The sequence below is a fragment of the Eleutherodactylus coqui genome, chromosome 1, assembly GCF_035609145.1.
Source record: "Eleutherodactylus coqui strain aEleCoq1 chromosome 1, aEleCoq1.hap1, whole genome shotgun sequence".
In the NCBI taxonomy this organism is placed as follows: Eukaryota; Metazoa; Chordata; class Amphibia; order Anura; family Eleutherodactylidae; genus Eleutherodactylus; species Eleutherodactylus coqui.
This window is the reverse complement of record NC_089837.1, coordinates 154,250,833-154,274,616: the sequence shown is the minus strand read 5'-3', so window position 1 is coordinate 154,274,616 and position 23,784 is coordinate 154,250,833. Positions and strand designations below refer to the sequence as shown.

General features: G+C 44.0%; 1 protein-coding gene across 2 annotated transcripts in view; it reads right to left on the bottom strand.

The window, feature by feature from the left end:
* FGF12 (fibroblast growth factor 12) overlaps positions 1 to 23,784 on the bottom strand; it is a 457,953-nt gene that overhangs the window by 384,114 nt on the left and 50,055 nt on the right. Inside the window, exon 1 of one of the 2 annotated variants that reach the window (XM_066602036.1) lies at positions 19,881 to 19,902. The exons of the other annotated variant lie outside the window; for it this stretch is intronic. The gene's annotated coding sequence lies outside the window, so the exon portion shown is untranslated. Of the gene's footprint in view, positions 1 to 19,880; positions 19,903 to 23,784 lie in introns of those variants that run through there. 2 annotated transcript variants of the gene reach the window in all.

The window sequence follows — 23,784 nt, the reverse complement described above, 5'->3', positions numbered from 1 at the left end:
CCCCAAGTAATAAGCAGCCCCCCAGTTGTAAGCAGCCCCCCCCAGTAGTAAGCAGCCCCCTCAGTAGTAAGCAGCCCCCCCAGTTGTAAGCAGCCCCCCCCCAGAAATAAACAGCCCTCCCTAGTAATAAGCACCCCCCCAACCCATATACTTACCTCCTCCCTGCTGTCAGCGTCGCTCTCTCTCTGCTTGCCCTGACTTCAGTGTGCAGCCCGGCAGGCTTCCTCCCCGAGTCCTCTCCTGTGGAACTAATGAGCAGGGGACTCGGGGAGGAGGATCCTGGCTGCACACTGACGTCAGTGTGCGCCGGGATCACTGTGATTACCAGCGGGGAGCTGCGGCGCCCCCGCTGGTAATCGCTTCAGTGGTGAACGGCGTCGGCACGCCGCGGGCCACATAAAACAAGGCAGCGGGCCTTGTGTTCAGAACTAAAGTTCCCGGCGGTGCCGCGGACCGGCGCTAGACACCTAACGGCCCGGCCCCGGTCCGCGGACCAGAGGTTGGGGACCCCTGCTCTAGGAGACCCTGTGTGTGTCTTCTTTTGATTTCAGTGATACCCCTGTGCTAAGATTGACCCCCATATCACTATACACCATTTTTACCATTTTTTGGAGGAGTACAGTGTTCCCTAGATGTGTGGCAGTATTCCCATGTAATATGGGGGGCTTTGCCTGCATTAAAGACCTTCTAGAGGGCAAATTAGTGAACCCAATTTTTACTCCTATTGACTTCGGAATCAGCCATCTTGATTCACAATGATTTTGGCAAAATCGTCCAGATCCTGACATGAACTGATTGCACTAATACCCTGTTCTCCCTAAAATAAGAGCTACCCTGAAAATATGCCCTAGAATGGTTTGTCAGAATTTTTAAGGATGAAGCATGTTTTCTCAGGGTTTTGAGGATGCTTAAAATTTAAGCCTCATTCCAAAAATAAGCCCAAGTTACAGCTAATAAAAAAAGTCAACTTACATAGTGTCCAGACAGCTATACATATATAAAAAAGCTAAATCTTTTGGAGCAAAAATTAATATAAGATCCTGTCTTATTTTCGGGGAAACAGGGTAGCTCATTACTAACTGTCTGTGCAGCTTTGGAGCTTTCAGGAGTGAAGTGCATTTCAATAGATACCAAGCAACGCTCACAATTAAAAATAATATCAATGCTAATCTTATCAGAGCAGTCTGTATAATATATGGAGATGTATTGTGTCATGCTTTTAGACAAAAATGGCTGCTGTCTTTAGACACTGAAAGGTGGAAACTGAGACTGCCAAAAACTAGATGACGCTTGCTTAATTATCCCATCAGATGGCTTCATTTGATCTACATCTGTGATTGAGTGCATGTGGCTCTGATTAGTCTCCATTCCCTCACAATTGCTGTTTCATACCCCAGTAGATTTTACTGCAATGAATAGATTAGGGGGAGCTATGCGCACATTACATAAACACAGGGGTATCAGAATTCAATTTCTTCTAATGTCTTCTGAGCTAGAATTTTTGGCACAGCAGAAAAAATGCAGAAAAATGCTCCGTGGTGGAATTTCTGATTCAAGATCAGATCAAGCTTTCTAAATTCATCAAGGGGGACATATCTATTTTTTATATCTATCTATCTATCACATATCTATCGCATATCTATCTATTTATCTATCTATCACATATTTATCTATCTATGTATCTATATATTTATCTAGCTCATATCTGTCTATCTATCTATCTATCTATCTATCTATCTATCTATCTATCTATCTATCAATGTCATATCTATTTATTTATCTAGCTCAAATCTATCTATCTATCTATCTATCTATCTATCTATCTATCTCATATCTATGTATCTACTTATCCATCCATCTATTTACAAAGATTTGGTTGCTTTTCTTTTATGATTGCCTCCTGTCCATGTATTTGCATTTGAATTGCTCTGCATTAGAGATGAGCGAGCACCAAAATGCTCGGGTGCTCGTTACTCGGGACGAAATTATCGCGATGCTCGAGGGTTCGTTTCGAGTAACGAACCCCATTGAAGTCAATGGGCGACCCGAGCATTTTTGTAAATCGCCGATGCTCGCTAAGGTTTCCATTTGTGAAAATCTGGGCAATTCAAGAAAGTGATAAGAACGACACAGCAATGGATAGGGCAGGCGAGGGGCTACATGTTGGGCTGCATCTCAAGTTTCCAGGTCCCACTATTAAGCCACAATAGCGGCAAGAGTGATCCCCCCCCCCCCAACAACTTTTACTTCTGAAAAGCCCTCATTAGCAATGCATACCTTAGCTAAGCACCACACTACCTCCAACAAAGCACAATCACTGCCTGCATGACACTCCGCTGCCATTTCTCCTGGGTTACATGCTGCCCAACCCCCCCCCCCCCCCGCACGACGCAGTGTCCACAGCGCACACCAAAGTGTCCCTGCGCAGCCTTCAGCTGCACTCATGCCACGCCACCCTCATGTCTATTTATAAGTGCGTCTGCCATGAGGAGCAACCGCAGGCACACACTGCAGAGGGTTGGCACGGCTAGGCAGCGACCCTCTTTAAAAGGGGCGGGGCGATAGCCCACAATGCTATACAGAAGCAATGAGAAATATAATCTTGTGCCACCGCCATCAAGAGCTGCACACGTGGGCATAGCAATGGGGAACCTATGTGCCACACACTATTCATTCTGTCAAGGTGTCTGCATGCCCCAGTCAGACCGCGTTTTTTTATAAATAGTCACAGGCAGGTACAACTCCGCAATGAGAATTCCGTGTGCACCCACAGCATGGGTGGCTCCCTGGATCCCACCGGCTGTACATAAATGTATCCCATTGCAGTGCCCTGGACAGCAGAGCTAACGTCAGATTAAATGCAGGTGGACTTCGGCCCACACTGCATGCCCCAACCTGACCGGGCTTTTTAATTCATAGACACAGGCAGGTACAACTCCCTATTGTGAAGTCCCTGTGGACCGACAGCATGGGTGGGTGCCAGGAAGCCACCGGCGGCACAAAAATATATCCCATAGCATTGCCCATCACAGCTGAGGTAATGTCATGTTAAATGCAGGTGGGCTTCGGCCCACACTGCATGCCCCAGTCAGACTGGGTTTCTTTAGAAGTGGACACATGTAGTTACAACTCCGTGTGGACCGATAGCATGGGTGGCTCCCTGGAACCCACCGGCGGTACATAAATATATCCCATTGCAGTGCCCAGCACAGCTGATGTAACGTCAGCTGTAATGCAGGTGGGCAAAAAATTAATTGGATTACACTGTAGGCGAGGGCCCCAAAAAATTGGTGAATTGGTTAATGTGGCTTAATTGGTAACTAGGCCTGGAGGCAGCCCAGTTAAAATAAAAATTGGTTCAGGTGCAAGTTTCAACGCTTTAATGAGCATTGAAACGTATAAAAATTGTTTACAAAAATTATATGACTGAGCCTTGTGGGCCTAAGAAAAATTGCCCGTTCAGCGTGATTACGTGAGGTTTCAGGAGGAGGAGCAGGAGGAGGAGGAGGAGGAGGAATATCATACACAGATTGATGAAGCTAAAAGGTCCACGTTTTTGATGGTGATAGAGAACAATGCTTCCATCCGCGGGTGCAGCCTACGTATTGCTTAGGTATCACTGCTGTCCGCTGGTGCAGAAGAGAAGTCTGGGGAAATCCAGGCTTTGTTCATCTTGATGAGTGTAAGCTTGTCGGCACTGTCGGTTGACAGGCGGGTACGCTTATCCGTGATGATTCCCCCAGCCGCACTAAACACCCTCTCTGACAAGACGCTAGCGGCAAGACAAGCAAGCACCTCCAGGGCATACAGAGCGAGTTCAGGCCACGTGTCCAGCTTCGACACCCAGTAGTTGTAGGGGGCAGAGGCGTCACCGAGGACGGTCGTGCGATCGGCTACGTACTCCCTCACCATCCTTTTACAGTGCTCCCGCCAACTCAGCCTTGACTGGGGAGCGGTGACACAGTCTTGCTGGGGAGCCATAAAGCTGGCAAAGGCCTTGGAGAATGTTCCCCTGCCTGCGCTGTACATGCTGCCTGATCTCTGCGCCTCCCCTGCTACCTGGCCCTCGGAACTGCGCCTTCTGCCACTAGCGCTGTCGGATGGGAAGCTTATCATCAGTTTGTCCACCAGCGCCCTGTGGTATAGCATCATTCTCGAACCCCTTTCCTCTTCGGGAATGAGAGTGGAAAGGTTCTCCTTATACCGTGGGTCGAGCAGAGTGTACACCCAGTAATCCGTAGTGGCCAGAATGCGTGTAACGCGAGGGTCACGAGAAAGGCATCCTAACATGAAGTCAGCCATGTGTGCCAGGGTACCTGTACGCAACACATGGCTGTCCTCACTAGGAAGATCACTTTCAGGATCCTCCTCCTTCTCCGGCCATACACGCTGAAAGGATGACAGGCAAGCAGCATGTGTACCCTCAGCAGTGGGCCAAGCTGTCTCTTCCCCCTCCTCCTCATGCTCCTCCCCCTCCTCCTCCTCCTCCTCAATGCGCTGAGATATAGACATGAGGGTGCTCTGACTATCCAGCGACATACTGTCTTCCCACGCCTCCGTTTCCGAGTGCAAAGCGTCTGCCTTTATGCTTTGCAGGGAACTTCTCAGGAGGCATAGCAGAGGAATGGTGACGCTAATGATTGCAGCATCCCCGCTCACCATCTGGGTAGACTCCTCAAAGTTTCCAAGGACCTGGCAGATGTCTGCCAACCAGGCCCACTCTTCTGTAAAGAATTGAGGAGGCTGACTCCCACTACGCCGCCCATGTTGGAGTTGGTATTCCACTATAGCTCTACGCTGCTCATAGAGCCTGGCCAACATGTGGAGCATAGAGTTCCACCGTGTGGGCACGTCGCACAGCAGTCGGTGCACTGGCAGGGTCCGCAGGGTGGCAGCGTCCGTCTTGGAGTTGCGGAAATGTGCGCTGACCCGGCGCACCTTTCCGAGCAGGTATGACAAGTGTGGGTAGCTTTTCAGAAAGCGCTGAACCACCAAATTAAAGACATGGGCCAGGCATGGCACGTGCGTGAGGCTGCCGAGCTGCAGAGCCGCCACCAGGTTACAGCCGTTGTCACACACGACCATGCCCGGTTGGAGGCTCAGCGGCGCAAGCCAGCGGCCGGTCTGCTCTGTCAGACCCTGCAGCAGTTCGTGGGCCGTGTGCCTCTTCTCTCCTAAGCTGAGTAGTTTCAGCACGGCCTGCTGACGCTTGCCCACCGCTATGCTGCCACGCCGCGCGACACCGACTGCTGGCGACGTGCTGCTGCTGCTGACACATCTTGATTGCGAGACAGAGGTTGCGTTGGAGGAGGAGGAGGAGGGTGGTTTAGTGGAGGAAGCATACACCGCCGCAGATACCAGCACCGAGCTGGGGCCCGCAATTCTGGGGGTGGGTAGGACGTGAGCGGTCCCAGGCTCTGACTCTGTCCCAGCCTCCACTAAATTCACCCAATGTGCTGTCAGGGAGATGTAGTGGCCCTGCCCGCCTGTGCTTGTCCATGTGTCCGTTGTTAAGTGGACCTTGGCAGTAACCGCATTGGTGAGGGCGCGTACAATGTTGCGGGAGACGTGGTCGTGCAGGGCTGGGACGGCACATCGGGAAAAGTAGTGGCAACTGGGAACCGAGTAGCGCGGGGCCACCACCGCCATCATGCTTTTGAAAGCCTCTGTTTCCACAAGCCTATATGGCAGCATCTCCAGGCTGATCAATTTGGCAATGTGCACGTTTAGCGCTTGAGCATGCGGGTGCGTGGTGGCGTACTTGCGCTTGCGCTCAAACAGTGGCGCTAGCGACGTCTGGACGCTGCGCTGAGAGACATTGTTGGATGGGGCCGAGGACAGCGGAGGTGAGGGTGTGGGTGCAGGCCAGGAGACAGTAGTGCCTGTGTCCTCAGAGGGGGGTTGGATCTTAGTGGCAGGTTGGGGCACAGGGGGAGAGGCAGTGGTGCAAACCGGAGGCGGTGAACGGCCTTCGTCCCACCTTGTGGGGTGCTTGGCCATCATATGCCTGCGCATGCTGGTGGTTGTGGCTCCCCAGCTGATCTTGGCGCGACAAAGGTTGCACACCACTGTTCGTCGGTCGTCAGGCGTCTGCCACACCGTAGAGCACCTTGACCTCTGCAGGGTGGCATGGCGCGAGGGGGCGCTTTGGGAAACAGTTGGTTGATTATTCGGTCTGGCCCTGCCTCTACCCCTGGCCACCGCACTGGCTCGGCCTGTGCCCACACCCTGACTTGGGCCTCCGCGTCCTCGCCCGCGTCCACGTCCTATAGGCCTATCCCTACCCCTCAGCATGGTGTATTACCAGTAGTGCAGAAACAGAACGCTGTAATTAAATGTGCCGCTTATTGGCCTGTGGTTGGAGGCTCACTCGCTTACCGAACGCACAGCAGAGCCAGGAAATAATTTTGCGCAAGCCTGCTGTAACACTTAGCTGGCTGCGTATGAATTAGGAGGACAACTACACCCAGCACAGACCCAGTACACTGAGGACGGTCACAGGCAGCCCAAATAGATTCTTTTTCCAAATGTTTTTGGAAAGGCCCACTGCCTATATTCAATAAATATATGTCTTCTGTCCCAGCCTCACTACCACTACTGGCCCTGGAGTATGTATAATTACTGCAGGGCGCAATGCTCTGCACGGCCGATATACAAAAAAAAAAAAACTGCAACACTGCAAAAAGCAGCCTCCACACTACTGCACACGGTTAGATGTGGCCCTAAGAAGGACCGTTGGGGTTCTTGAAGCCTAAAATACTCCTAACACTCTCCCTATAGCAGCTCCGGCACCAACAGCACTTTCCCTCCTCTATGTCAGAATGCATCTGTGGCGAGCCGCGGGAGGGGCCGATTTTTATACTCGGGTGACACCTGATCCCAGCCACTCACTGCAGGGGGGTGGTATAGGGCTTGAACGTCGCAGGGGGAAGTTGTAATGCCTTCCCTGTCTTTCTATTGGCCAGAAAAGCGCGCTGTCTCAGAGATGAAAGTGAAAGTAACTCGAACATTGCGTGGTACTCGTCACGAGTAACGAGCATCTCGAACACGCTAATACTCGAACGAGTATCAAGCTCGGACGAGTATGTTTGCTCATCTCTACTCTGCATCAATCAACACACCAAAAAAAAATCTAAAGTGTTAATTAAGGCTGCTTTCTGGCACAGCAAAAAAAAATCTGCTGCATTTTAACAGCAAAATGTGCTATGAAATTCGCACATGATTTTGGGATGGCTTAACCACTGGATTTCGCTCATCACATTGAAATGAATGAAATCTACAGTGAATTTTCCACAAAAAACCAAAGCATACTGTGTATCTGAAGATCTACAACATGTCTAATCTGTAGTGGATTTTTTTAGTCCATAGGGTTTGTTAAAACACCATTCACTAACATTATACTGAACAAAGCTGTGGAAATTTGGTGTAAACAATTCTGCAACTAGTATAGCTCCATAGATACATAGTGTTACCTGGGTGTTGTAGTATAGTTTACTGGGACTGAATCACATTTTAGTGTTTCCCTATTTGGCTGTATTCACATAGTATAGTCAAAACCAAAAATTGCAGCAGCGATTCATGAGGGCTTCCAATGTAGTTGTGGTAAAAAATGAAACCAAATCAAAAGCTGTGGCAAAAACAAACGTTTTTTTTCCTGTGTGGTTTCTGGTGTGGTTTGGATTGCATCTCAATCATATCATGTGAAAAAAAAACCTAAAGCCCCATTTAGACGGGACTAATGTCAGACAAACGATGCCCGACACTCGTCACCGCACATGCTGCAGAGGAGCTAGCATCGGTGTCTCACAGCGGGGAAGCTGTAGAAGATTTAACTCGTCGAGCTCCCCTGCCCCTCTCCAGTGATTTAACATAGCGGATGTTCAGTACTGGACGGCTGCTATTTATACTGAACGATCAGCTCATCATCCATCGTTTATGCTGCATATAAATACCAGCCCTTCATATTAGCGGGTGCTGGTCATTTTGCCATTTATCCATTTCTCTCCCACAACTCTGGAGCTTGGAGTCATGTGTGTTCTGTTTGTGTAAGTTGCATGCATGAGGTTCTGGGTGTGATTCCCTTGTGTCAGTTTGGTGATTTATACAGTGACTTGTTCAGTGTCTGTTTACAGGTGTTCAGACATTAGGTGTGAACAGTATCTTGGTCTGTGTCTATAGGTGTGCAGACACCTGGTGACATTTATGATCTATGTTGTAATCCCCTGTGTCTGTAGGTGAGGAGACACCTGTTGTGTTATTTCTCCTGTCTGGTGTTCCTGCTTGTTACCATCTATGGCAAGCTAGGCCCTTAGGTTACAGCGTGGAGTCGTTCCTATTGGGACGATCACCCTGCTTGTTGGCAGGTCTCCCTTTGGGTTTTAGTTGTCTTGTTAGAGTAGGGACTCATAAGGCAATTAGGACCTTTGACAGGGGCTTGTGAGGTTACGTATTATGGCCAAAATACTTACCTCATGCTTACTTATTCATAATTTCATATGTTTAAATCATATTATCATTGGTAAGTGTTTTGCCGCCTGTTTGTGTTGCTGTTGTTTACACCATCAGTTTATGTTTCGGTATCCGTTACAGTGTATACCATTTTCCATTTCCTATCTAGCCCTTATTTACATTGCGTTTGTATAGATCATTGCTCCCAAGGCCTGCACAGATGTAACAAACATTCTATGGAATATGTTAGCTTTGTGGTGTGGAAAGGGTGTCTCTCATACAAAAATGTGGTAGGGTAGTCAGTTGGCTTAGTGTTGAAAATTTCTAGGAAGATAAGTACAACATATTATTACTAAGAACTAAATTAATTATTGTCCATCCAACAACTACCATTCAGACCTTCAGGGGCTCAAGGTGCTGGGGGAGGGGCACATTCTGAAATACCTGCCTTGAGCATAAAAATAGCTTGTTCTATTCCCGGCTGTAGGGGATTGAATGATATTAGAAATAACAGCATGCTTTATTTGTCACATGATGAATTTACATAAAAGCACACTAAAGTTTTTACCTATGGGTTAAGATACAGATTTTGCAAGAACAATGCATCTTGGGAAGAATATTATGCCTCAAGGCTTTACACTTTTTTTCTATTTTTGAGTCACTTCTGAATGTAAAAATTGCAGCAAAATGACATTTTGTGAACAAGGGCAAACCTCTAAAGTCAAGGGGTATTTTAACTTCTTAAATACATAAATGCAGATAATGAAAGTAAAAAGTCTGTAATTAAATTGAATGGGCAGGACCTAGCTAATTAGGCATTTTCCATATTGCGCGGTCTCCATCCTATTTAATTAACCCCTTAGTGACCAAGCCTGTTTGCGCCTTAATGACCAGGCCAGATTTTAGGCCAAAAATAGACTCATAGAATTTGTGTGTATTTATTGAGCGGCAAAAATGGGAACATTTTGAAACAATTGTCATTTTTCACCTTTTCAATTGCAATATCTCAAATATGTGCAAACATACTGTACAAATTTTTGATAAGATATATATTTCTGTTTACTTTATTCTGGATGCACATTTGAAAAACTTTCATGTTTTTTTTAACGATTTAGGAGACGTAGAAATTTAACATTAAATTATTAACATTTTGAGGAACACTTTGTTTTCCTACACCAAGCCAAGATTGCAAAGGCTCATAGGTGTCAGAATGATAGATACCCCCACAAATGACCCCATTTTAAAAACTACACCCCTTAATATATTCACTGAGGCGGGTCAAGAGTATTTTGACCCCACAATTTCTTTTCAGGAGCTAATGCAATTTGGAGGAGAAAAAATAAAATTTCCTATTTTTGAAAATATGTTACTTTAAAGACATATTTTTTTTCTAAAGTGCACATGAAAATGAGGATTTGCACCCCAAAATGGATACCCCTGTTTGTCCTGTGGTCAGAAACATACCCATTGTGGCCCTAATATTGTGTCTCTATCAGGGCTTATTTAGACGACCGTATATCGGCTCGGTTTTCACGCCGAGCCGATATACGGTGTCCTTGTCTGCAGGGGGGGAGGATGGAAGAGCCAGGAGCAGGAACTGAGCTCCCGCCCCCTCTCTGCCCCTTGCCACTATTTGCAAGAGGAGGGGGCAAGACAGGGGCAGAGCTAAGTCTTGGCACTTAGCTCCGCCCTATCCCGCCCCTCCCATTGCAAATAGTGGCGAGGGGCGGGAGCTCATTTTCTGCTCCTGGCACTTCCATCCCCTCTGCAGACAAGGACAACGTATATCGGCTCGGCGTGAAAACCGAGCCGATATATGGTCATCTAAATAAGCCCTCAGGGCCCAAACCGAAAGGAGCAGCCGGTGGCTTTCAGAACAGACATTTTGCTTGAAGGTGTTTTAGGCCCCATTGCCCACTTTTAGAGCCTTTGAGCAGTCAAAATGACAGAGAAGCCCCACAAATGGCCCCATTTTGAAAACTAGACCCTTTAACAAATTTATCTAAGGGTTTACTGCATATTTTGACCCCACAGTTTTTGAATGAATCTAAGCAAAGCAGAAGGAAAAAATTACGATTTTCCTTTTGTTGGCAATTGTGTCATTTTAAAAACAGTTTTTTTTGTACAGTACACATCTGAATGAGGACTTTCACCCCAAAATGGATGCCCCTGTTTGTCCCGTGTTCAGACACATACCCATCGTGGCCCTAATCTTCTGTCTGTATGCATAATGGGGCCCAAATTGAAGGGAGCATTAAACTTCAACTTTTAAATTTTACGTGATCGCCATTATCCGTTGGATAGGGGCAATCATCTGACCAGAGACTGCTCACCGAGGTCCTTGGTCACTGTTCCAGGCTCTCAGCTACCTTAAGTAGCCAGGAGCAAGGACATTTTAAGTTTCCCGGGCCCTCCCCAGCTTTTGCGGTTGTGTCTGCGGTTTTGACGATGGGCGCACGCGTTGTAGATGGGGAAAGTGTGGATTTTAGTGCAATTTATGGGCAACTTTTTTCTACCTTGACTTCCATGCTCTGCCTCTTTGTGTTTTGTCTTTGAATTTTGTTGCACAGCATGCATATTAAATTACAGCATGGATACAAAATGAATGGACTACACATTTTATGGTACAAAAGCATGTGTGCAGCACCTGCTTTAATCTTAAATCAGCATTTTCAAATGATTTGATTTCCAATATTAAATGTCACCTAATGCTAGACAGAAGTAAGAGCAGCAGCTGTTCATTAGTGCTATCATGTTCAGCAACGAACAGGGAACACCTGCTTAAAGAAAACTTCAACCATGATAAACAGGAATAAAGGTGTCAAAGTAACCATTGTGTTTTCTCCAGATCACTGACACAAAGAAATCATAAATCAACCATTAAAGAAACAATAAACACAGAAAATACAGAAAAATATCGCAGAACTGCTTTCTTTTATCTCTTCCTTTACTTTTTATTCTATTTTATCTCATATTACAATTAATGAGGAAAAACACATAAAGGAATCTTTATATGTCCCACAAGACCAGCTTTGTTCCCCTCCCTACAATCATATGTCTAGCTGTAAGGCAGCTGGCTGCAGGAGGAGCCTCTCCCTTCTGCCCTGTATATAGTAAGCCCCTTCTTTTAGTTTCCAGCCAAAGATGAAATAGATCAGTAGGTGATTAATCCCTGTTTGATTCAAGAACATGCCAAAAAATCTCCAGGCTGTCAAATACTGCAGAGTAAGATTATCTACGATGTACTTTGTTCATTTCTTTTAGGTTAAAGGTGCATTTACACACACAGATGATTGCTCAAAATTTGTCAGAAACTGACACTTTTGAGCGATTATTTTGCATAGGTACTAATGGGCTAGTCAGTACTTCATTGCATGTATTTAGAGAATTTAGACAGTATTTAGTCAGTACTTAATTGCATGTATTTAGAGAACAGCGGGTGGTCTGTTCTCTAAATACATCACTATTGTTCTGCAGTGGGAGAGCGGCTGTTAAGAGCTGTTAAAGAATGTAATCAGCTGTTGTCAGTGCTGCCCGCGGAGAACACAGCGTGCAGTCCATCTTATCTTATCGTCCTGATGGATGAGGATTTCATGCAGACCTAAAGTCAACGATGAACGAAAAGTGCGCGGTAAGTGCATGATGGGCACACATTTACTCACAACGATTATTACTCAAAAGATGGCTTTTGAGCAAATTTTGAGAAATAATCATTGTGTGTAAAAGCGCCTTTAGCGTTCTTTGAATGAACTGCAGCAATATTAGATTATTTGCAGGTTTCATATACAGTAACTCCTACTGTGGCTAAGAAATGATACTAATGCTCAATCCATTACTAGGACAGAGGCCTCTGATTTAGAAAATCAAAAATGCGCCTCACATCATCTTGAGAAGTAGTAGATAGGAGAGGTCTGAGCTGTCTGAGTCATATCCATTTGTTATGTTCTCCACATGTGCAATGCAGTAAACATGGGAGGAGCATCTGTTCGGTCTCTAACTCAGTTACACCAGCCAGGCCTGTGATGGAGACACAGAAGCGAGACTATACCTGCAAGTTCTGCAGACATAGATCTTACATCCACAAACCCTATACTGTACAGGAGACATGTATACCATCATCTTTTAATAAAATGTATAATCGGAGCAGCTCATAAATATGTTGTATTTGTAATAATCATCACTGTCACATAGTGCTATTTCTAAATACAGAAGTCTGTTTGATATTTCAGCTGCTCTACATCTTAGAGAATGATACTCGAGCACTGATATACAGATGTAGCCAAATGGAACCAGTGATAACTTTCAGTGACAAGGTATGTCATCATTAGTCCTAAAAAAAAAACTACTGTTCTTTTATGTTAAAGCAAAACAAAACCTTTGCATACAAAGTTAACTTAGCATGTTAGAAGGCATGTTAAATTTGGGTGCATCTGTACTGTATATTGTTTACCTGATTTAGGGTCCTTTTAGATGAGCCAATTCTCATTTGAAAGAGCGAACGAGCGAGTGACGTCACCGCTAACTCGTTTGCACGCGCGCAGCCTGTTTAGACAGGCAAATGCATTGTTGACTCATTCAAATGAGAATAGTTCAGTCTCTCTATAAGCAAGTGAGAGGGACTGAATGAGCGCTGTTTAAAGGGAACGATTAACAAACGAATCAACAATGATTTTTATGCCTGCAGAAACAGAACAATGAACGAGAAGCAGACGATTCTTATTCGTCATTCTGTCATTGGCTCACATTTAGACTGAATGGTTATCATTCACTTTTGCTCATTTGAACGATTTTTTGAAAGATATCATTCCGACAAAATGCAGCATAAGATCGCTTTCACACGGGCGACAAAATCGCACGATTTCCCCACGATGCGACAGTGCTACCAATCACATATATGTAAAGCACATGCTTTCCTATGGGTTCCTTCACATTAGTGATGTTTTATAGGCTGCCACATTGTGAGGAAAAAAAAATTGCGGCATGCTTAATATTACCGATTATCTGCTAGTTGCTAAGCGGAACCTGGATTGGTTATTAAAGGGAACCTGTCAGGTCCCTCCCTAATCATCCTTATAGTAGAATGACTGACACGCTGATTTCAACTGTGTGTCACTTATACTGATCGATTATTATTATCATTGATTGAAAAACGTACATTTGAAACCGTTCATTGCAGAGTCCGGCGAGTATCATTAAAGGGGTTTTTGTCATTTAAAAATAAATATACTTACCTATTCCTCCCCAGGCAGTCTTCTTACCGCATCTTCTCCTCACTGAGCTTCTCCAGTCCCCTGGGTCACATCACCTCCAGCTGTCCAGACTCTCTTCTTCTTGCTATGATCCATCGACTCTCTGCATTCTTTTTCCGGCAGGTCAGTGTAGGTTACGTCATTAGTGACGTAACGTTCACTACCTTGGAAGGAATGCCGATCTATTACTGAAACTGCGCATGCATGCTGTTTCACCATGAGAGTTCATATACTATTGCAGAGAGACAGAGCACATGTGCAAGCTAGGCAATAGCTCAGCACTCCCTTCTGGCTATGAACTCTATGTCACTATTGACATAGCATACATTGCCCTGCAGGAAGGAGAATGCCGGCATTGAATGTTTTGTCACCGAAAAACAAAGAATCTTGCGGCTGGAGGTGAGGTGACCCGAGTGGGGGGGGGGGATTGCAGGAGACAGGAGAAGATCAGCGCAGGAAAGATCCGGTAAGAAGGCTGACGGTGGAGGAATAGGTAAGAATAGATTTTTTGTTTTCTAATGACTGAACCCCTTTAATAGTCACACTGTATATTCACTGCTCTCTCCTGATTTCCCATATCCCTTGCCTCTGACCAACAGGTCTTTCCATATAAACAATATTACAGAAAGACCTGACCTGGGGGGAGTGAATATATGAATAATAATTAGCTATTCCATCCTCTACTCTGCCTGCACTGCTCATTTTCAGATGTAAATTTTCGAAAAACAGCTTAATTGTAACAGATGTAATTTCGAAAGCAGTTTAAGTGACAGGCTGCTGAAATCAGTGGGTCTGTCACGATATTGTAGGGGCGCCATTGGGTTCTCTTAAAGCCCAGATGCAGCCTGATAGTTAGCGGTGATGTTCATTTGGTTACAGTGGATCATCTGTAGTACGTTGGGGCACCCCTACGGAGCTTTTACATAGAGCAATTATCATTTAAAAAAATGAATGAATCATTCACGTTGATCGTTCAAGTGAACGATAATCATCAAGTGTAAACACAGCCAATGATCGAATAATTTGTTCGCTTATCGTTCATTTTATGCAAGCATGAAAATCATCATTGGCTGGTTCCCTAATCATTTGGTTAAATACTGCTCATTTAGTCATTCTTATTGACTGGTACAATTAAGGTGAACGACTGAACAATTTGCGAGCAAACGATTTATCTGCCTGTATAAACAGACTGCATGAGTGAACTCGTGTCATGTAAAAGCGCCCTTATTTCGTCTTCTCATAGCTATTATATGGCTGCAATTTAGAATCTATAGTACATACAATACTTAATACCCAGACCGCAGTGTGAATCTACTAGACTGATCTAAGATTACCATAGAAGTGCCATCATGTAAAAACAATCTAATACATTTCTTCCTTTTTTCATTTGGAATTCCAAAAATATAGAAAGAAAAACAGGGGAGCGAGATCTCTCTTATGCAAGTTTACAACCCAAATCTCACAACCTAATACATTTTCTATAAAGCCAAGAGTGTTACAATTTGAATTACTTTTAATGTTATTAGCAAGATAACAATAACATGAAAAAAGGAACATACAGGACTTCAAGAAGCTGTGGAGTTAGATAGAACCTGTTACCTCAATTTTACAATCACATGAATGTTCTGCCACTGAACCAGTATTCTTTTTTAATGTACCCAAGAATAATTAAAGGAACCTGTCGTTAACTCTAAGCACAAGAAACTAAATTATGATGTTTATAGTTTCGGTAATGTGGAGTCTGGTGAGCCTCTTTTCATACTTACCTGTTCCTGCACTGTCATGTGGGCAAGAGATCGCACATACAGCCATCTTGACTCTTTTCAGAAGGCAGCGCGCATGTATTACCAATACCATTCATCTCTATGGAATGCATGCGCAAAGTCGTTTGAAAAGAGTCAAGCTGGCCATATGTTGCTGACTAGAGATGAGCGAGTGTACTCACTAAGGCAAACTACTCGAGCGAGTAGTGCCTTATGCGAGTACCTGCCCGCTCGTCTCAAAAGATTCGGGTGCCGGCGGGGGAGAGCGGTGAGTTGCGGGAGTGAGCAGGGGGAAGAGAGTGAGAGAGAGATCTCCCCCTCATTCCTCCCTGCTCTCCCCCGCCGCCCCCCCCACCCCCTGCCGGCACCCAAATCTGTTGAGACGAGCGGGCAGGTAGTTTGCTCGAGTAGTTTGCCTTAGCGAGTATGCTCGCTCATCTCTATTGCTGACTTTTCCATGTGAGACTGCAGGAACGGGGGACCAGGTGAGTATAAAAAGAGGCTCACTGGACTCCACATTACCTAAACTATAAGCACCATAATTTAGTTTCTGGTGTTTAGAGTTGACGACTTGTTCCCTTTAATTATTCTTGGATACATTTAAATAGAATACTAATAGAATAGATTTCCATTGGTCAGCACCAATAATGTTATCACCAATTACCACTCCTGAATTGCCTTAAATTCCAATGGGATGGACCCAACATGAACCATGCATAGCAGCACATACAGCTGCTATAACACTTGTAAGCATGTAGAGGAGAACAGACCCATGATATGGCATAAAAGGAAGAAATACAAAATAGACGACAATAAAAACTTTGTGTTCCTCATATAAAATCGGAGGCATATGGAGGTACAGCATGGGCACACAGAACTTTATGGGTGTCCTTTTACGGCTCTGTAACACAGATTTATAACACAGCCATGTGCATGAGGCTTAAAACTAATATTTGAGACCAATAAATATCAAAGGCATCGCTTTCAACTTTTCGTGGTTTAGGGTAAAAAAAATAAGGGAAAAACTGTGCCGGAACTACACTATCTGAAAGTAACAGAAATTAAAATACTAAACACTTTAATATATACAGATGAATAGGAACAATGAACCTTCATTTTTGTGCTGCCAATGAATAAAAAGTCCAAGCATGGAATATTTAAATGTAAATAGCACAACATGCTGCATCTCGGTAATTATTATTTCCACTCAGACTGAACCCTACTTGCAGGATTTCACTTCCGCGCAGCACTTGAATATTGAATGTTTCAATGGCTAATTGTCTTAAGCAGAGAACCTGAACTGTTTTCATCATGCAGTTCTGCAAGCGCTTAAATATTAACAATAGCACATGCCCCATGTGGTATGTCAGCACTACGCTCATACAACACCATTTGCGTTCTCTAAAAAAATCAAGTGGGCTGTAGAAGTGGGTGGCAGAACATTATGATGTAAGAACAAGCTTAAAAATATCACCAATTTTATTAATTTGTGTTCGACTAGCAATGCCTATAGAAAATGTTATGAATATGAATATAATGGTTATTCATCTTACTGAGATGTGGAATAAGAATCCATCAGAGCTGCTCATAATGGTCGTTCTCCAAGCTCTGAAGACTGGATTGAGATTGGTGGGTACAAAGAGCTCTTGAGATATAGACTAATTATGTGCATTAACTTATTTAGATTGAATACCATAGGTCTATTTCTGCATACTTACCTGACCATGCTGTTTCCAGCTACCGCCAATGCTCCAAGCAGCATTATATATGGCCTGCGTGACTAAACTGGTCAAGGTAACAGTGTAGTGATTATTTACTATTTATGACGTGACTTAAGATCTGTGATCTCATGCTGTTTTGTTTTCTGGTTCAGATTGTTCTTGATCATTCTCAATGTCAATTGCGGACGGGCCACAGGTCAGACAGCTTCCATTAAGTTCAATAGAAGCCGTCCATGCAGACACCGCAGGAAAATGGAGCATGCTGCGATTCTTCATCCTCGAGTGCAAAGGTTCAGGAGGAGGTACAGGGCTGCATCCCTTAATGGTAGAGGTTCACAAGGAGGTACAGGGCTGCACCCCTTCATGGTAGAAGTTCAGGAGGAGGTACAGGGCTGCACCCCTTCATGGTAGAGGTTCAGGAGGAGGTACAGGGCTGCACCCCTTCATGGTAGAGGTTCAGGAGGAGGTACAGGGCTGCACCCCTTCATGGTAGAGGTTCAGGAGGAGGTACAGGGCTGCACCCCTTCATGGTAGAGGTTCAGGAGGAGGTACAGGGCTGCACCCCTTATGGTGGAGATTCAAGAGGAGGTACAGCGCTGCACCCTTTCATGGTAGAGGTTCAGGAGGAGCTATGGGGCTGCACCCCTTCATGGTAGAGGTTCAGGATGAGGTACAGGGCTACGCCCCTTGATGGTAGAGGTTCAGGAGGAGGTACAGGGCTACGCCCCTTCATGGTAGAGGTTCAGGCAGTCAGATCCCAACAGGTCAGAAAGTGATATCACAGTACTTTGTGTGATGCAAACAACCCCCTACAATAATTGTTTACATACACTAAAGAGAGGTATAATACTGCACTTTATAATGAACTCTATTACATGTATTATAACTTCTCATGAATTAGTTCTACAAAACATATAGTAATAATATTCCTTAAACTTGAAAGTTCAGAGCTCCTCTCTCACAGTGAATTGGTCCCTGCTGCTGCTACATTGTTTTGCTCTGTGAGTGTAGCACAATGCTAACAGTATGGCAGCTCTGAGCTGTGACAATTCATGCTGACATTGCATACTGACTGTGTAGCCCTGGCCTAGGTAAGTTGAAATAAGTTGGTGTAGACTTTCTGTGTAAATCATTTTAGCTTTGTCTCTACAGTAAAACTGTGTATTAGAAGCAGGCGGAACCTGCTGACACTGCTAGTAGAGTTCTGTAATTGTAAATGCTCTTCTGCTAATGTTGGCCCCGAACAGCATGCGTCCTTTGGGTAATTGTGCTCACAGTGTTCTACTCTTCTTTGTCTCCTCCTTCCTTCACAAAAATGCAGCTCCATAGCTAATAATTGACTTTGGATACATCCTTTTTCTCTCACCTCAATTTACCTTACAATAAATTGGATTTTCCAGGAAACAGGCCATTTTAGAATATAAGAAAATAACTTGAAGAAAAGGAAGATGAGTTGTTCTTTTCTTTTCTTCTCCATCTCTTTCTTATCTTGGCCTCGATCAATGTTAGTATTCCACAAAGCATCTTGCAACGTACATTTTCAGACATATTTTAGTGTATAGAAAGTACTTAACGCACCAATGTTCAACTTTTTTCGTAATTTACCAATATTACTTTTGGCCATGCTGTTTCGGTCAATAGTATTTTATGAGGAAATTCCCAAATTCCAGCTTGCACCCTTATTTTCTCACTAATAGCACTTTAATAGGATTTTCTACACCAGAAACCCTTTTTTTAACTAGAAAAGTGAGGAAAAACCATACCAAGACAGACATGGCAATTTTTTACCTTGTTCTAGACTCATCAACATTGTGTGGATCCTGGTGAAAGCTGGTGCTTTCATATGGAGTACCAACATTAATAGTAATTCTCCATCATAGTGGGTGCTGGCGGGGGAGAGCGGTGAGTTGCAGGACAGAGCAGGGAGGAGCAGGGGGGAGAGAGTGAGAGAAAGATCTTCCCCCCATTTCTCCCCGCTCTCCCCCACCGGCACCAGAATCTTTAGAGACGAGTGGGCAGGTACTCGCATAAGGCACTAATCGCTCGAGTAGTTTGCCTTAGCGAGTACGCTCGCTCATCTCTATTCCCTATGTATCAATATCAGGACTATACACATTATTAGACATAAAGAAAAGTTTTTCTCTCTTTTCATAGCGCTATCTGATGTGGCCACATTAATGTAGAACTGGGGTAATTAAGGCCCAATAGGACAGCTGATTCTTGAGTCTCACCCTACTGCTACATAGAAATGTTACATGTTTGATTTCAAATTTGCACTATAAAACCTGATGCTATAACTGCACTTGTAAACCATACCCTAAGACCCCATGTAAAGGTGCATCCTCCTCACCAGTCCACATAAATATCCCCTGCCTCATTCTCACAAAAGCAGCAGCTCCAAATGCATACTGCAACAAATTTTAGCTTACAGTACTGAGAAGAGTACATAAATGTGGAAACATGGAAAACAAGCTCAGAAAATCAATAACAGAACCAAAGTCATAACATACATACGACACCAGAACCTGGCTCAGAAGATAAATATGACACCAGAACTCAGCTCAGAAGATAAATATGACACCAGAACTCAGCTCAGAAGATAAATATGGCAGTAGAGCCAAGTTCAGAATCATTTTATAGGGATGGTCCAAGTGTTCCTGCTTAGCATGCATAAAAATAGTACACAATCCTGTACTCGCCTCTACCAGCTTTCCTCAGCAACAGCGCTGTAGCTCCATTCTCAGCTCTAGGTCTGTTTACAGGCTGCGGGACTAACAGGCAGTTGTGGCCAATCATAGAACTCAGCGCTCCAATGCTGAAGTTTGTGATTAACTGCAGTAGCCTATGATGTCCTATACACAGGCTGCTGCAGCCTGTCAACACAACGTCAGAAGGGAACCTGAGATGGAACAGCCAGGAGAGGTGAGTATAGGCCTATTTTTTTTAACCCCTTAGTGACCGGGCTTTTTTGCTTTTTTCCATTCTTGTTTTTTCCTACTCCCTTTTAAAAAATCGTAGCTCCTTTATTTATCCATCGAAGTCGCTGTATGAGGGCTTGTTTTTTTGCGGGACGAGTTGTATTTTTCAACGGCACTATTTATTGTACCATATAATGTACTGAAAAACTTTTTAAAAATTCTTAGCGGAGAGAAATGGAGAAAAAAAACGACATTCCACCATCTTTCGGTGCGTCCTGTTTCTACGACGCACAAGCTGCAACAAAACGACCTGATATTTTTATTCTATGGGTCAGTACGATTACTACGATACCAAACTTATATAGTATTGTTTTTGCTGTAGTACTTGTATTTTTTTTTAAGATATAAAATTTTTTTCAATTATTTTCTGCGGTCATTTTGTGCGCGCGATAACTTTTTTATTTTTCCGTCGAGGTAGTTGAGCAAGGGCTCATTTTTTGCGGGATGTCCTGTAGTTTCCGATAGTATCAATTTGGAATACATACGACTTTTTGATCGCTTTTTATTTCGTTTTTTCTGGGAGACAGGCATTTCTGGCGTTTTTTTATTTTTTTTTTCGGACGACGTTCACCGTGCAGAAAAAATAATGCACTACTTTGATAGATCGGACTTTTACGGACGCAGCGATATCAAATACATATTTTTATTTTATGATTTAGATTTTTTAATAATAGATATGGCAAAAGGGTGGTGATTTAAACTTTTATAACTTTTTTTTTTTACAATTTAAAAAACTTTATTGATCTTTTTTTTTACTTTACTTTGAAGTCCCCCTGGGGGACTTTAACATGCGATGCTTTGATCGCTCCTGCAGTATGACGTAATGCTATAGCATTACGTCATACTGCTTTTTTACAGGCAGTCTTTCAAGCCACCCTGTGTGGATGGCTTGATAGGCAGTCTGCTAAGGCAGCCCTGGGGCCATGACACCTGCACGGATCCCCCGATCTCACCGCGGGGGGGCCGTGCGGGACCCCCAAACAGCGTTCGGGGGATCTAAATGCCGCTGTCAGAAGTGACAGCGGCATTTAAAGGGTCAATAGCCGCGATCGGCCGAGCGCAGCTATTGCCCGCGGATGTCAGCTGTAATAAACAGCTGACGCCCGCGCTGTATGGAGGGAGATAGCGGCGCTACCTCCCTCCATACACTACCTGCAGCTGCAGGACGTAAAAACACTATGGCTCCGTCGTTAAGGGGTTAAACATGGAGAGCAAGATTTTCAAAAAATTTAATGTAGACTATCTGTTTAAGAGTAAAGATACAATTGAGTAGTATGCTGATGTCATAAGGGTAGGTCATCTGTAGCGGAAAATGTACCCCAAAATCTCATTTCCTCATTAAACTTCGTACCATTGGTGTAGAATTTGGAACAAATTTTGGTGCAGATCCACAGCGGATTTCATCCCTTCAATAGAAGTAGAGAAGTATGTTGCAGATTCAAACCAAAATCCACACCAAGAATTTTTAAAACGGTTTATGAAGCAGAAATTATGCAGATTTGGGAGGAATTTCCACTGAGTAAAATCTGCAAAACAGGAATGGACAAGTACTAAGGGTGCACTGTGTAGCCATGTCTGGTCCCCTATATATTAGAAGAATAAAGTCTCTTATTTGGCTCTCCTGAAATGAGTATATGTGTTAGAGGCATTGTAAATGCATGCCGTTTTCTCCATTATAGTTTATAGGACTTATGAAATGCCAGTCTGGTATCCCGACATCCATCATCTACAATGGAGAGAGCAACATGCATTGTCTCCTCCTCTCTGGAGTGCTGATTTGGGGGTAAAGTGACCCCCATTCTCCCAATAGGTGGAAGTCCTGGAAGTGGAACTTACTCCGATTTATTATGGCATATATTTAGGATACACCATAAATGTCTCAAATGGGAATAGGTGGCCCTTGTAAGTGCTTCAGTATGGAAATGTAGTCCTCAGACCAGAAAAAGATGTGCATCCCTGCTATAGACTGTTCTCACAGCATCAGTGAAATAATAACTACTGACTTCAGTGCCAACATAATAAAAGGTGCATGGTCTTCACAAAATATAAGCCTGATGGCCCTGCCTGAGTTATGACTCTATTGTATGTGAAGTCGTAATACAACTTCTCTAGAAGTGCATGAGGCCGCTACTCTACTGTGCCTCCGTCTGCCTGCAGCTTTAGGGCGCCCACCCACTGGCGTTTTTTTTCACTGCGAAATTCGCAGGTTTTTTTTTTCTGCAGGGGGTCTATGGGACTTGCAATGTAAAAATTGCGATCGCGCAAAATCGCGATTTACCGCGATATCGCGATTTTGCGCGATCGCGATTTTAGCTTTGCATGTCCCATAGCCCAAAGACCCCTGCAGAAAAAAAAAAACGCTGCGAATTTCGCAGTAAAAAAACGCTAGTGGGTGGGCACCCTTATGCACAAGTTTTGCTGTCAGATACCATACAAATCAGATGCAAAAAATTGTGGCATGCTCCATGATACTCTACGTGTACATAGTGTATGTATGTACAAGGAAGCACTGATTCCATGGCAGACAAATGCCAATGTGATGTTTTCTTGTTTGGCTTAAAAATAAGTATTTTCAAAGAAATCACAGAAAATAACCTTTGAAAACCATCTAGGCACTAGAAGCAAATGTTGTTCAAGCCGTGCAGTGCCCACATATCAATGACCACTAAGTAAGCTACTGTATTCAGAGTTCACATAAAGTAAGCCGTACAATGAAAAACACAATAAAAAAAACCTTTTGTGATCTAAATACCGTTGCCAAATAATGCAGGCATCTGGCAGTACAATGCAAGTCAGCACTGATTAATCAGGGTAAATACAATGCGTGGAAGGGGAATAGTGTGATAATGAGGAGGAGACGTTAAATTGTAGTGGTACATTATATAACACCTACAGATAGGATGAGCTCAATAGAGAAATGCCAATTTTTTTTACAAATCTCATCTTTATTAAATCAATGTTTTCAATAGAGTATTGTGATATGAGAGTATGACCAAAAAAAGTTACTTAAAAACACCCAGAATAACACAAACGCAAAAATGAGGTGTCTGGTCCATATTTGGACATCACAAACAAAATGCACAATATGCAGAAGTAGGGATAAAGGCCTCTTTCACACGAACATCTGATAGCCACGCTAAAAAAACATGATTATTGGACCTTACAATTGCATGAACGAAGAATAGCTGTGACCAAGTCGCAGCAATTTTTTTTGCGATTTTTCATGGCTGGCTGCAGGGTGTCTTGCAGTACATCGATGCTGCAGCCCGAAATCCCTTGCTCGGCAAAACAACTTTAATGACTTGAAATGCCTCACTAGAGGCACCTGTCATTGTTTAACACTGCTAGTCGTTGGCAAACTCCCTTCTCTCTCCTTTGCCAGACAGTTCGCATAGACTCCCATAGGAGTCTATGGAGCTGCCAGTGTTTTGCAGTCAAAAGATAGGACAAGTCCTATCTTTCGACACAGAGGAATATGGCATTAAAAAAATCTGTGGACGCATAATTTTTTAGGTGTGTCAAAAAATTGTTTGTCTAAAAGAACCCGTAGGAAACCATTGGTTCTTTTAGACGTGATTGTTCTCTACGTGCGCATAATAAATGCTGTACATGTGCAATTACATTG